Below are 15,000 nucleotides of genomic sequence, written 5' to 3'. Positions count from 1 at the left end.
ACATAGAACAGTCAAAAGACATTATACTTGGATGGGTAGCAGCTGTGTAGTAACGCCTACAGTTCGCTAAAAAATCCTCATCATCAGAGGGAGATAAATAAAGAACGTAACTCCAGTGGTCGGTGAGGATAAAATCTAAGACTAACAAATACATGTATAAAACCCCAGTAATGAAAACCCTGGCGCTCTAAGGTGAACGGTAGCTGAAGAACTTATATACCTCCGTTTTAAATTCATTACAAGTTCCATATCAGTGACGTCATACGGTGGACCATGTCCTTCGGACCATAACAACAATGCTATACGAAAGCGCCCAAGCAATTCAAATGACAATTGATTATGATGTTTGAATACTGAGTAGGAGGTGGGCACCCGGCCTTCGTTTGAACTGTAGTTTATGGTCTGTTGAACGTCGCTTGCCATTTGCAATGAGAAACACCCTCGCTAGGAGGTAGCCTGAAGAGAAAGAGAGAGAGAGAGGGGGGAGAATATTTACGAAGGACAGGGTACAAGACACGGTCGCCGTGAATTTCATGTGTGATCCATAACCCTTCATTTTCTTCTGCATCCTTTCCTGCGTTTTGTGTTTTAGAGGGAAAGGAAAGGCTGGTGCCCATTTCCCTCCCAGTCATACGCGCATTATAAACAATTTCGGCTTCTGCGTTACTTCAGGTAGATGCAGATGGAAGAGAGGTACAGAGGTAACTGGAAGCTGCAGAGAGAGAGAGAGAGAGAGACCCTGGCTGTGGTTGTAATCTATCCATCTAAGAGGAGCATTTGAAACACCTCCCTCTTTAGTACCAGAGAACAGAGCATTAAACAGAGCATTATTATCCAATAAGGGTCCGATACTTTAGAGCCGTTTTTGAAGCATGTCGTTTGACAAACAGTAGTAATTAACCAATTGAGTGTCGATGGTTCCACCCTACGGCGTGGAGTCATTCCCTCGAAAGTCATTCTTTTCCTCCTTTTAAGTAAGTAATTATAGGGTCGTAGTGATGACAGGTACACTGGCCCCATATGTACTTTTTAAGGGGTTTCTGTTATTCAAATAGCCACGCTAAGTGGCCTCATATATCTCTGACGGTCATTAGAAAGCGTCCTTACGAAATTTCGTGGCACATTAAGATCGGGCTTTGGGGAGAGCGCCCCCCCCCCCTTTTTTTTTTTTGTGTATGCAAAACCAAGGGTTCAGAATGCTACTTGATGGCCCTTCTCCGAGTCCATAAATCATTATACATAGATGCTTAACTTGACGACTTCATAGCCATCTGTGTACGCCTACACCGGGGGCCAAATTCTCTAAGATACGCTGCCTAATTGTATGAACTGGATATTTTTGTCTGGAGACGCCGTTGTTCCCATTTCTTATTTTTTCATTGTCTTGTGTTTTTTTATTGTCTCAGCCAAACCGGTTTTATTTTATCGCCGGCGCTGAGTCTCATGTATTATACATTCATCTGTCGTCAGCGTTTTAAATATATTGCTAAAAGTCACACTCCCAGAGACTATTAATTTCTTAGGCCCGTACTGTGCTGCACGGTAACTGAGAGGTATTTGAAGTAGCCCCTGATTCCGAATGCGCATGCGGGAACGACATGCTGTTAAAGTCTCATACGAAATAATATTGCACCTCGGACTGACTTTAAAAAATTTAGTTCTCCCAGGAGGGTTTTCATTACGTTACCCAACACTCCCTTTTTTGTTGCTTAACTTTGCATTTTGACTCCTGTATAGGTTTGTTTATTCATACTTCAGCACATATTGTAGAATGATAAATAGTTCTTGTACGTCTTGCCATCTTTCACCATCCTTATGCCTTTCCACACTTTCTAGAGTTTTGTAGTTCCTTGTTGGACGAGTGGATAATGTGCTTGCCTAATGCAGTAGTCGGGAGTTCAATTCCCCACTCTGCCAACGTTGAATCAGAGGAATTTATGTCTGGTGATTAGAAATTCATTTCTCGATATAATGTGGTTGGTATCCCACAATAACCTGTAGGTCCTGTTGCTAAGTAACCAATTGTTCATTAGCCACGTAAAAATATCTAATCATTCGAGCCAGCTCTGGGAGAGCTGTTAATCAGCTCAGTGGTTTGGTAAAGCTAAAATATACTTAACTTTTTTCTGGAGTCTCGTTTTCCCCCATCTTCACCTCCGTACCTTTCCACGTCTTTTGGTTAAGGCTTCGTATGTGAGGGCGTGCACGCAAGCCTTGAGCAACGCACCTCTAAGCAGATCAAACAAGGTAAGGGGCTTCTTTTAGGCGGAAGTAAAACATGTTCTCGAACCCTTTTAGCGTCAACAACTTATCTTCTGGGGAAGCGAAAGGTGAATGACCAGGTGAATACGCTTAAAAGCATGGAAGCAGCGTGAGATCCTGAAGGATCTCAGGACAACACAGGACTTATTGGATTGACTTTGTCGTTTTCATTAACATGTGCTTACCTTGTGCTAGCACGGGCTCTTCTTGCCCTTTATAAGCATCCCATGAAAGTGAATGACTGATATATGAAATTTAGCTTGTCACTCAAATAAAAGGAGAAATTCTTAGACCATAAGATAGTTTTGCACATGTGTGTGTGTATATAAATTCATCAACTTCTCGTCATCCATTCTCACTCCGTAAACTGTTCAACTCAAAACACTTTCATACTCCACATATACTCCGTAAAATAAGTCACAAAAGTTTACATTTCTTTCTTGCGTCACATATCTTAGTTCACCTCCATAAAGTAATATATATATATATATATATATATAATTATATATATATATATATATATATATATATTTTATATATATATATATTATATATATATATATATATATATATATATATACGTATATAATATATATATATATATATATATATATATATATATATATATATCTATATAAAATTTACGTTTGTATATATATATATATATATATATATATATATATATATATATATATATATATAGTTATATATGTTTATATTCATAATACAATATATATAGTATATATATGTATATAAAATGTGTACATGTACATGCATGTGTGGTGTACATGCGCGTGTTCACTTTCACTAATTTCCATTACACTCTCTTGCCCAAAATTCTCTTTACCGTTTTTTGCAACTGTCACCCAGAGACACATACCAAACAGTCAATGATATAGAGGTATCTCATAGCGTTTGTCTTTCATCACTCACAATATGACAACAAAAATAAAGTAGCAGGACTAAGAATGTGGTAAGACGACTTCCTTCCTGAAAAGGACTATATTGCATATCTTTGCTCTAAGAACCGAGTTTATGGTAACACCACAATGGATGCCTTCGGTCTGTGTCAAAGGAAATGAATTAATTGCTGTTATGAGAGAGAGAGAGAGAGAGAGAGAGAGAGAGAAGAGAGATAGAGAGAGAGAGAGAGAGAGAGAGAGAGAGAGAGAGAGAGAGAGAGATTCTTGATTATCAAATACATGCACGGGATGATGCAGAAAAAGGAAAGTTATTTTAGAAAAATTAATATATATATATATATATATATATATATATATATATATATATATGTGTGTGTGTGTGTGTGTGTGTGTGTGTGTGAGTGTGTATATAAATCAAACACTAAAAGGGGGGTGATGAAGCCTGAACTATCAGCTCTTTATATTAACATAGATATCCTTTAACATGTATATCCTGGTACTTTAAGATAAATATAATCTTTTATTATATTATATTTATCGTTTCCTGATTCGCGACATCACGGTGAAAGGCATTTTTACGTTAACATTTAGCAATATTTTCTCTTTTAAATAGTCCGTAAATAACCTTAATCTCAACTAATGTAGGGTTAAATTTTGTCGTCGGGAAGCCTCGTTTCTTCTCCCTGATATAAAATGTTTATCTCGAACTTTCTCTCTCTCAGCTGCGAATAAAAATACCGTGCAATCATGAATAAACAGACGACGTACGAAATCGGCGAAAACTGCTTTGTAAGCTGAAACGATAATGAAGGGCTGACAATATACTGTTAGTTGTGGGGCAGATAACGCCATCATTCTTTGAATACGAGTTAAAGTGTTAACCAGCGAGTAGGGGCTGAGGACTCATCTGCCACCTTGGGTGGTCGGGGACTGGCTTGGTGATATTTCTGAGAAATATCAAAGGAGGCATAATTTATGAGGATTTTAGACACCTCTTTCTCTTACATACACACCTAAGTGCGCATACTCGCGCCTGTGAGTGTGTACACACTCACAGGCACGCATATATTCCGTCTCTTTTTATATAAATGTAAGGGTCCTCTCCGGTAGAATGTGGTGGATTACAAATTCTTGTAATATTTACTTTTTTCATCAGAATATAGCCTCGACTTTCTCCTCTCAGTTTCCATGACGCATTTTAATCTTGGCCTTTGAAGTGTTTTGTTATTTTGTGCGTGTTTGTGTGTGTTTATAGATAAAGGTCTTTTGAATCTGAAGTTGAGGTCAAAGTTAACACAAGGTATGCAATCATATGTATTATTTTTTACTTTAATGTCTATATTTTCATGTTTATTGCTGTAACTCATACGAAGTTCCATCCGAGAACGATCCTTCATTGTCATTAGAATCAATAGAAAGGTAAAGAAGACGTAGTTTAGGAAGACCTCGTTTGCATCCAGTGTAACTGCGGAATGACCAAGTGACCCAATGGAGGTTCCTTGATGCTATAGTGTTTTGCTTCCCAACGAGATAATAATTAAAATACTTTCCATTCCACCAGAAGTAGCTTCAGTTTTTCGCAGCGTCTAAAGTAGCCCCAAATTTTCTCAGCTTCCTGTTTAAGTATCCCCAAATTTTCTCAGCTTCCTGTGTAAGTATCCCCAAATTTTCTCAGCTTCCTTTGTTAAGTATCCCCAAATTTTCTCAGCTTCCTGTGTAAGTACCCCCAAAATTATTTCAGCTTCCTTTGTAAGTAGCCCCAAATTTTCTCAGCTTCCTTTGTAAGTAGCCCCAGATTTTCTCAGCTTCCTTTGTAAGTAGCCCCAAATTTTCTCAGCTTCCTTTGTAAGTAGCCCCAAATTTTCTCAGCTTCCTTTGTAAGTATCCCCAAATTTTCTCAGCTTCCTTTGTAAGTAGCCCCAAATTTTCTCAGCTTTCTTTGTAAGTGGCCCCAAATTTTCTTAGCGTCCTGTGTAGGTACCCCAAAATTATTTCAGCTTCCTTTGTAAGTGTTCCCAAATTTTCTCAGCTTCCTTTGTAAGTAGCCCCAAATTTTCTCAGCTTCCTTTGTAAGTAGCCCCAAATTTTCTCAGCTTCCTTTGTAAGTAGCCCCAGATCTTCTCTGCTTCCTTTATAAGTAGCCCAAGATTTTCTCAGCGTGATTTAGAGGTATTTTCAATTTTCTCAGTTATTTTCAGAAATATCCCCAACATTTCTCATCGTCTTTTAAAAATACTCCATGTTTTCTTAGGATTGGGTCTTCTATAATTTATTATCCCAATGTTTCCAACGTCTTTCAGGAGCATCCCTCGTTTTCGATGATGCGTCTTTTAGAATTAATATTTTAGAATTAAAACGAATCTTTTCCTCGGTGCCTTTTATAAATAGCCCCAATTTTCTGACCGCCATTTAGAAGTAGCGCCAACTTCCCTGTGTCTCTTTAAGGATTGTTTATGGGAAGTTTTTTGTAGCCAATCTTATAGAACTCCTTAGTCATTCTTTGCCTTATCTCAGTGGTCGAGTCATTCGTTAACCAGACTTTTCTTGATTTATGGGCGTGATTTTGTATTTAGTTTTGTTAACAGGCTGCTTTCATAGTCAGTTTTCCTAAATTTCACTGTTTGACGTTTTTTTTTTTTTTATCGAGATACGTGTAGGGAAAAGAATGTTTCAGTCTTTTATTTTTTTAAGTGAAAAATCTATGTATATATATGTAAGTTTACTTGAAACTTTTCTGACACCTTAACTGTTAATGCCGTATTGTAGGTATATCATATAGTTATTTTTTTAATTCGAAAGTTCTTATTGCTGTCCAAATTCATATGCTCATGTCCAGAAGGTTCCCTGTTCATTTAAGTGTGAGTGTGTGCATATGCTTTATTAAATTATTAATGAAGTAGTTTATTTATTTTTATTTATTTATTTATTTATTTATTTATTTATTTATTCATTAATTAATTCATTTATTTATTACATGTGATATACCATAATCCGTTTGTCACTGCCCCACAATCAAAATAGACTTCAAACAATTTTCATTTAAAATTTAAGATAGATTTTGATCTTAGTAAAACCCTACGATGTTATTATACAGACGCTTTACACAGTAAAGTTAAAATCTCTAGATAATGTAAATAAAATCAGACTTTGAATTACATGCTCTGTTTTGTATTTATTGCCTTAGGTACATTATGAAGATTGTACGGTTGATACAGCCATGGTTATTGAAGCAACATGAAGGTATATCGTGCTGCCTTCCGCCCTTTTAGATAAAGTTCTTTTATTTGTTATGTTTATTTAATATGATTTTCACCTCAGTTTTTTGTCAATAAATCAATCAACTTTTCAGGATTTTGCTTGTATTTCAGTCTTTGACAGTAAAATGGGGAAACTAACAGAATAATTTGATTGTGGAATTCAAATTAGTCTTCAGTTTTTCCACCAAAATTGTGGCTTTATTTTCATTGGATACTTTTTATTTATAAATTTGTTTATTTTTTCTAATACGGACGAAGATGGATTTTGTCAAGCCAGATGTCAAACTTATATTTGGAGAATTTTCCCGATGTTTGTTGCCCGCCCATAAATGGCTATGGGAGGATCAAAGGATAGGGATCCTGGGGCGGAGGACTGGATCCCGAGGTATGGAGCCCTTACCTCAGGCGCACCTGACGACTAAGGTGGGTCCTCTTCCTCCGCCAGGTGATGGAATGTTTTACCGGACACCTGGGAATGTCCGAAGAAATGCCCCTTTTGTGGCTTGACGGAAGTAATGGCATCTGGTACCGGTACCACTCGCTTCGGACCCACCCAACAGGTGTTGCTTTTGCCAGGAGGGGGAGGGACAGGACAGTCCCGGGAGACCTTTCGTGGTAAACTGTCGCCGCGTGATTTTCATCACGAGACGCGAGGTCCTTTTAAAAGGCCCTTCTGCTTCGTTTTTAGAGGGAGAGGATTCCGCGAGGAATTTCCGCAAATGTCAGCAGCACGTCTGGTGTTTATGTTTGTGAGCTCATCGTTCCCTCTTCGGTATTGACAGCTGGAGCGGCGTTGGTGGTGTTGTAGACGTTTATCCTTCTGACGTCGCCTCGATTTCTGACGCGTCATGATGGGCCACAGCTACTCTTCAGGCCTTCCATCTGGTTTTCTCACTTAGCGGTGCTGACAAGAGCATCCACGACAACCGTCTGGGTGAAAATTGCTTTTTCTTTTATTTTTCTTTTTTTTCATTATTTTTGTCCCCTTATGCTAAGTTCAGCCATACTGTTCTGTATATTCTGTTGTTCCTGTTACATAACTCACTGGCATAGTTTGTAATTTTTTTTGTAACTTAATAAGTCTGCATGGTTTAATGCTTATAATAATAATCTCTCTTATTTTCTTGGTTCAAGAAATGTTGCACTGAAAGAATATTATGAATGACGTGTTACAAGCAAAGCGAAATTTCAGGTTGTAATTATTTTTATGCTTTGTCACCAATTTTAGGTATCGACTTCCTTATATGTGGGTACTTTAACGTCCGCAAATCTTATCACCGGTACTCTCGAGGTTTAAAGTTGAAAGCTAATAATATGTCAGTTGGGAATAACATTTAGTAAGCGTTTAATATACAGATTTTATCGTTTATTTTTATATTTCCGCATTTTCCGCTAAAATTTCAGTGAGAAAGCCTCAGATTTTAACGTAGCGTAGGTAAAAGCAATGTATCCTCTTTTAATGTTTATTGGTTTGTATTTATTTATTTATTTTTTAATTTATTTATTTATTTATTTATTTACTTATGCATTGTTGCGGCACTATTTCCCTTCATTATGTTTGCTACCTATTTTTTTTTTTTTTTTTATGAAAGCATTCATAACAACTGTTTATATGTTATGCTTTCCCTGATTTCGATCCACGTCCGAACTTGCCCCTCCCGCAATCGTCCCCCAAAAAACAAATATTATCTGATTTTGTAATCCACTTCAGGAGTGCGAAGCAAAATGAGTCGTTTTCCATATATATGCCACACAATCTAGTAAGGTGACGAGCAATTTTGTTCTTAATTTTCAGTCCTTTCACAGCAGAACATAATAAAAATTTCTCCTCCCGGTCTTCCTACGTCTTAAACATGATTCTGAAAAAATAAGTTAAATGCCTGTAAAATAATGGCATGGTCATTTGCATAGTGTTGGTGTATCACACTACACCGAATTCTTGAATATGAAAGAAATCCTTACAATGACTGTTTCTGCAGATTTTCCCTTCTCCAGTAAGTATAGCATGTTAGGTGCTCATGTACTTGAGCATATCTTCATTATCTTGTTGGCATTGCTTGCCTGAGAACATTACTTATGAGTTATCTACGAAGCCGAGACTGAATGACTTACTTGAACAGACCCACAGCGGAACTGACGAGTTTTCATTGAGTTGATCTGTTGCTCCTCGTTATTTAATCTTTCGATGATGAGATAAGATCTCGAACCTCTTACACTAAATGCATTGATAAGTAGGAATGTTATAAATACTGCAGGTGACTCCCTTCGCGAGTTTATTTCGTTTGTTCTCTTGAGTGACCAACTGAGGTCTGAAGGTCGCCATACTCGACTTAGTCCAAAGTGCTGCCGCGCAGTAAGTACACAACGCTTCTTGTTCTAATACGATTAACAGATTGTAGGGGTGTGTAGTTGTGTAGTTACCTTTTTTATCTGATTCATGACGTCGCGCTTGCTTGTACAGATATTTGATTACAAACATACACGCAGACTATATATATATATATATATATATATATATATATATATATATATATATATATATATAGTATGTATGTATATATATATATGTGTGTGTGTGTGTGTGTGTGTGTGTGTGTATACCTACATACATATAATATATATATATATATATATATAGCTATACGTTACACACATAAACTATATAGCATACTATATGTATATATAGTATATATATATATAATATATATATATATATATATATATATATATACACACACACATATACATACATATACATACGAGGGATGGCTCTCTAGGAGGTACCAATCTTCATGTCCCCCACATGTAAAGTTCCAACACCAGTCAGGTGTCTAGGTTAACAGAGGCACTACAGCTATTTCAGGAAGGAGGTACCACCCGCTTCCTTCCTGCTTGGGCTCGAGCTCTGGACTCTGGACTCGCACCACACCGATGAGGCGAGCTGGTGCCACTTGAACATGAGTCAGGGAGGGCCTCTACCACCCCCCCTTTCCACCCCCCAAGTCCCCCTAGGGGTAGGTAGGCCCGCGTGTCACCCTTCCGGGTCTCGTTGTCAGTCACACACACACCTGTAGGCAGATTATGTCAAACTTATCTTCTTCACAGAATAAATAATGTTATCAGGCGTATGATTACAATATTTTATAAGATTGTCTGTTATGAAAAAAACTTCATAGCGAAATTCAACCTGCTAAAGTTATCAAATACCTGAAGCAGAGTCAAGGATTTTTTTTTTTTTTTTGCTGGCAAACCTACGTAAACCATAAGTTACTATTATCGAAATCAACAATGGGGCAGTCAGTGTGTTTCAACGGAATGTCACCTTATCACTCCACCCCCTTCACATTTCCCGGAATTCGAAGATGTCTTGTTATCAAGGTAAGCATACTACCGCGCACATTCGTACACACACACACACACACACACACACATATATATATATATATATAGGGGGAAACATCACAACAGGCCAACCCTCATCACGGTAGACGGGTCTTATTCACTCGATATTTAATTGGTGAAACATGAATACAATTGCAACTCTAAGCATACCATTTAAAAGACTGAAGTTTCGTCAACATATTGTGATATATGAAAGCCCCATACGAACTAAAATAAGCATGTGAGCTCTTCGTAAAATATGTTTTCAAGGCAGTTTTGAAATCCAATATGGCGGCTACGTTTTTCATGGACGGTTCTCATCAGTGACGGCCACCATCTTTCCCCAGCCTTCCCAGCACTCATTTGAACAATGTTAGCGTATGTGTAACGTTTATTGATCTTACTCAGATTGCAGTTGTAATCAGCACAATAAAACAACATTTTGTTGCCTATATTAGTGAAAGTATGAAACTTGTTATTCCCGGGGTTATGGTTGGAACTGAATTCATTCTTACCTTGTAATCGGCGGTTTTTATCCTTACTGCCATCACAACTGAAACTCCACAGTGCTTATTTGATTGTTATTATACACATTTTGGTCTCAGTTCACTCCACATTGCACTTTAAACCCGTTGCTGTTCCTGGTTTCTAAGCGCGCGCGCCATAAACACAATTACAAACAGCAGACGACGACAGACGACGACAGACGACGAAACTGCAAAGTTTTATTCCCTAAACTGTTTACTTTACTCGTTATTTAGTTTAAATTTACATTGTTATTTAAAAATTTTGATTTAATTCATGTATATTATCCCTTTTTTGCAACCAAATTACCCCGAAAAATTACAGATATTTCTAACGTAGATAAAATCAAATGTTTCTAACGTTTTCGTACATCTGGCTGCCGAAAACCATAGAGGAAACGAATACGGAAAAAGTGCATAGAGGAACGACTACGTTTTTTTTTTTTTTTGCTTTTTTGTTTTGCTAGCACTTTTCATTGATTTTCAGTCTTTATTAGTATTTTGAATTTCTTAAATAATCGTATGCCAGAAATAAATGTAACCTTTAATGTTTGCATGCTAAGAATGGCAAAATCATCGTTGCCACATTAGTGGAGGCTTCACACATACGCCGTTCCATTATCCTGTTAAGCGTCCGCCCCTGATGAGCTCGCTGCTAACGTACCGTCACGCTTTTTTTGTAATCAGCGATCATAGCACTGATGATAGTTTTCAAAGTTAATATTGATTTTTATGCTTGTTATTCATACTGTAATTAACTGTAGGAAATTCTCTCTCTCTCTCTCTCTCTCTCTCTCTCTCTCTCTCGGAGTCCAGTCACTCGGCAAAGAAAAGTCATCTTCACTCCCGCAATTGGAAGAAAAGTTTGTATCATCACTGGAGGATTCAGAACTAGAGCTCTCATCATCAAATAGGTTATCAATATCACACTCCTCATCTAGTATTTGATTGATCTCACCTAAAGAAATATGCCTCCTCCTCTTTGGGACATTCATTGTGAAAGACGCGAAATCCAATTTGTCTCGATAAACGCCCGAAGCGTATTGAAAGAAAACCAACAGGGACAGGCAGTTTTCTAGCATAAGCGACCACCAGGAAAGAGTTGCCAGGCTGGAAATAAGTTTCCCATGTGCTGAGAGTGTTACCAAATGATGTTCCTACACTTTCTATACGAGTAAACGTATTATTACGGGGCTGACGGCTTGACAAGCACAGTTAAACAAAGTCTTGAACGTAATATCCCGTTAAGGCGCTACCGAGTAGATCGCGGTAAACGTATTATTACGTGGGTGACGCTTAACAGGTTATAAACTGTTTGCCATGAATTCTAGTTGTCATAGTAATGCAAGATAATGATAAAATTGCTTTAATATTTATGTATATATACTTCCAATACATAGCCTAATTTCACCAATTTCAACGTTTTGTGTAGTCTTATACCCAGTTTGGAGGGTCAACACATACCGAATGGCAACAGAGAGAGAGAGAGAGAGAGAAAGGAAGGCGGAGGAACGAAGAAGAAAAGGGATGGCGGTGGAGGGGGGGGGGTTGGGGAGAGGGTAGGTGGAGCTTTATACGCGTGTTCGTATCCATTTCTGCATAATGGAGTTTTTGTCTCTTGGTACAAGGACAAGTGTCGTTATTCTTTACGATTAGTGATTCACGATAACCCTTATAAATTACGGCACTGGGTGTAATGCACTATAGCAAAATCTCGTTCTGTTAAGAGTGTTCGTTACAGAAATAGGTATTGCCCAAAAACCTGCTTGCACTGTCTCTGAAACCCATAGTAGACATGCTGCTTAGTTGTCAATCAAGTTTTTATAACCAAGTATTTTTTACAAGCTAGCTATTGAATAAATTTGTATTTTTCTCAGTCAAAACATATGCCCCTCAATGCTAACTTTCCTCTTTTAAACGACTTTCTGGTCATTGCAAATTCGGCCCCATAATTTCTTATGGTGCGAAAACAGACAAGAGGCCCGTGGACCGAAAACGATTGCGTCACACTACGGCGATAATCCAGCAGTAAAACATCTTCATATATCCCACCAAAAAAGTAAATAATAAAGATATGCGCATTACGATTATAACAATTACATGTATAGCTGATAACAATCTGCATGAATAACTGGTAAACTGTTCTGCAATGACAGTTGAGTATAGCAATTATTTACAATAGGTACGAAAGTCAAGATGTCGTGACGTCATAATACAGAACTTGAAAGAACGTTCTAATTCAGAAAAATAATTACTTAAATTTGAGTCAGAGTCGAGTTACTTTTTCAATAACGAATATTTTCAAATTAATCATCATAAATATGTAAAATATTGATGTGTTACTACTTATTTAAAATTAGCCAAGAGCAACACGCTTCTCGTCATCTTCTACCCCAACAGCTGTTTACGCCTGGCTTGTTGTTGATGAGAAATCAACAACAGGAAATGGTTAGTTTATTGACACAAGCTACTCCGTAAACATCGAGATGGCGTCAATCTTCTAAATACCTCGAGTTGTAAGTAAAATGTTGAACGCGTTTTGGTGAGATTTGCACTACGTTTGAGACCGTTTTCAGTACCCTCTGTTTAAATCTTAAAATTTGGCCTTAATTTCTAACTTTGGAGAAAATACTTACTTCGAAAGGAGAGTAGAGGTCTTTAGCTCCGTTTCTCACCAACAACAAGTCGCGACTGATGCCCATCTCGGGTGTCAGGACGCGTTATAATGTACTTTTTCGGAGGGTGGCTTGCATTGATGGTAGGTGGCCTGCTTGGCCTGCTGTGATGATCTACCCTATATATATATATATATATTATATATATATATATATATAATATTATATATATAATATATATATATATTATATATGTATATATGTATATATAAAGTGCGTTGCAAGTGTGAGTGGCTGCGTTTATACAGAAACGTACATACGTAGAGAGAGAGAGAGAGAGAGAGAGAGAGAGAGAGAGAGAGAGAGAGGTTACAGGTAAAAGTATCTAATTTGTTGACGCTTATTTCAACAGCCATTTCATGAATGAATAACGACGATGGTTTTTACCAGAAAGCCTTGAATGAGGGTCTGGGATTCGAAAAACGGTTTCTGCCAAAGGCAACGCGGAAGAGTTTACCCAGACACACATACATATGACCCTTAATCCTTGATTTCTTATGGAAAAGGATTTCACACGTTGTCGTATAAATTAAGCCCACACACACACACGGGTCTTATATGTGTATCCTTTTCTTCTTTTCTTATTTTGTGTATGCGCTTCTCTCTGTCTGGGCATACTCCAAGCTTTTATACCTGGATGTCTAACCAAACCTCCATCAAAGGGACCCTTTGTAACGTACGTTTTCCATCGTTCCATCCTTTTCATGTAAATACCGAGACGGGCTTACGTCAAGCCAGCACCTTTTCACGGAGCTTCTTTCTCGTGATGCTTAAAATTCATGACGATAACCGGCAAGTCTTCGTGTCGAAATTATTGGTCTGATTTCGCAGGTTGAATAAGGAAGCTCAAGATAATCCTCCCTTGAAAGCAAGACAGATTCGGCGGCCTTAGAGAAACCCTCCTGGTCCATAGTCGTGGGTCTCGACCGGGAGACTGGAAGAGACCAGCCTCGGGTACACAAGATGGAGCGGTGACGCGCTTTTGACATGATGCGCCCTCATAGAGATGTATAGTGTGGAGGAGCTCGTTCTCCACTCGGGGTGGTTGGTATCCATCAATTAGTATTACTGTCAAGAGGGAGGGCAGTTACAGCGTCAGAGGACAGAGGGGGGAGGGGGGGAGCTTATATTCCATTGTAAGAGGCCACTCATGCCAGATTACCTTTGTGGCCGGTCCACAACTTGGTTAATAAAGCGACGATATATGCGCCGGGGCTTAGGTCGATTCGCCAGGTGCAAAAAATAACTCGTAAAGTCTCGGCGGTTAAGATGCGCGCTCACAGGCACGTAGACGCGAAGAGAAAGATTCTGCTGGGCTTCTAAGCAAACTTCTAGAAACTATGTACTACTACCTATATTTCTTTTGGATGTATAAGTCTCTTGGAGTTGAGCACGTGTGCGTGTCACTTGTGACTTGTCTTCTTTCTTTAAACATGCGTATGAATCAAAATTAGGAATTTGTGCATGTTTACGATACTTACATAAGCTGATAACGAGAACTGAATGAAAATTAACATATGAGGCTGATTTAGTACCACGTTGCGATTTCTGCGATCTTCCATAGCCCAATTTTTCAGTTCCTTGTGAGACTGAAGCGCAGCAAAGGCTCCCAGAAATCGATGATGATGAATAAATCCTACTATGATTTTTATAATAAAATGCAGTTAACTAGAAACAAGACTAAACAGACGATATTTTTTCAAGTATATACATATGAACTTTAATTCATTTTATTTGGCAATAACCAATTTTGCGATAACCAATTGGCCTCAAGCAAAGCTCTCGCTATTAAAAAAAAAAAAAAAAAATTCTCTGTTTACTCTGTAGAGAATGAATAGAATCATGTATAGGGTTCAATTATATATATAAATGTATGTGTATCTATGCTCCCTTGACAGCTGAATGGGTACCGCCTCGACTGAAAGTCGTCGATTCGTACCTACTGTAGGGGGTTCGAGTCTTCCAGGTACTGGAACGT

General features: G+C 38.0%; 1 protein-coding gene across 6 annotated transcripts in view; it reads left to right on the top strand.

Annotated features, from left to right (window-relative positions):
- The window catches only part of LOC135206748 (UPF0430 protein CG31712-like), a 687,024-nt gene that overhangs the window by 580,083 nt on the left and 91,941 nt on the right, over window positions 1-15,000 (top strand). Inside the window, exon 1 of one of the 6 annotated variants that reach the window (XM_064238235.1) lies at window positions 8,761-8,795. The exons of the other annotated variants lie outside the window; for them this stretch is intronic. The gene's annotated coding sequence lies outside the window, so the exon portion shown is untranslated. Of the gene's footprint in view, window positions 1-8,760; window positions 8,796-15,000 lie in introns of those variants that run through there. 6 annotated transcript variants of the gene reach the window in all.

Source organism: Macrobrachium nipponense, chromosome 31 (genome assembly GCF_015104395.2).
Source record: "Macrobrachium nipponense isolate FS-2020 chromosome 31, ASM1510439v2, whole genome shotgun sequence".
In the NCBI taxonomy this organism is placed as follows: domain Eukaryota; kingdom Metazoa; phylum Arthropoda; class Malacostraca; order Decapoda; family Palaemonidae; genus Macrobrachium; species Macrobrachium nipponense.
This window is presented reverse-complemented; position numbering and strand designations above follow the sequence as displayed.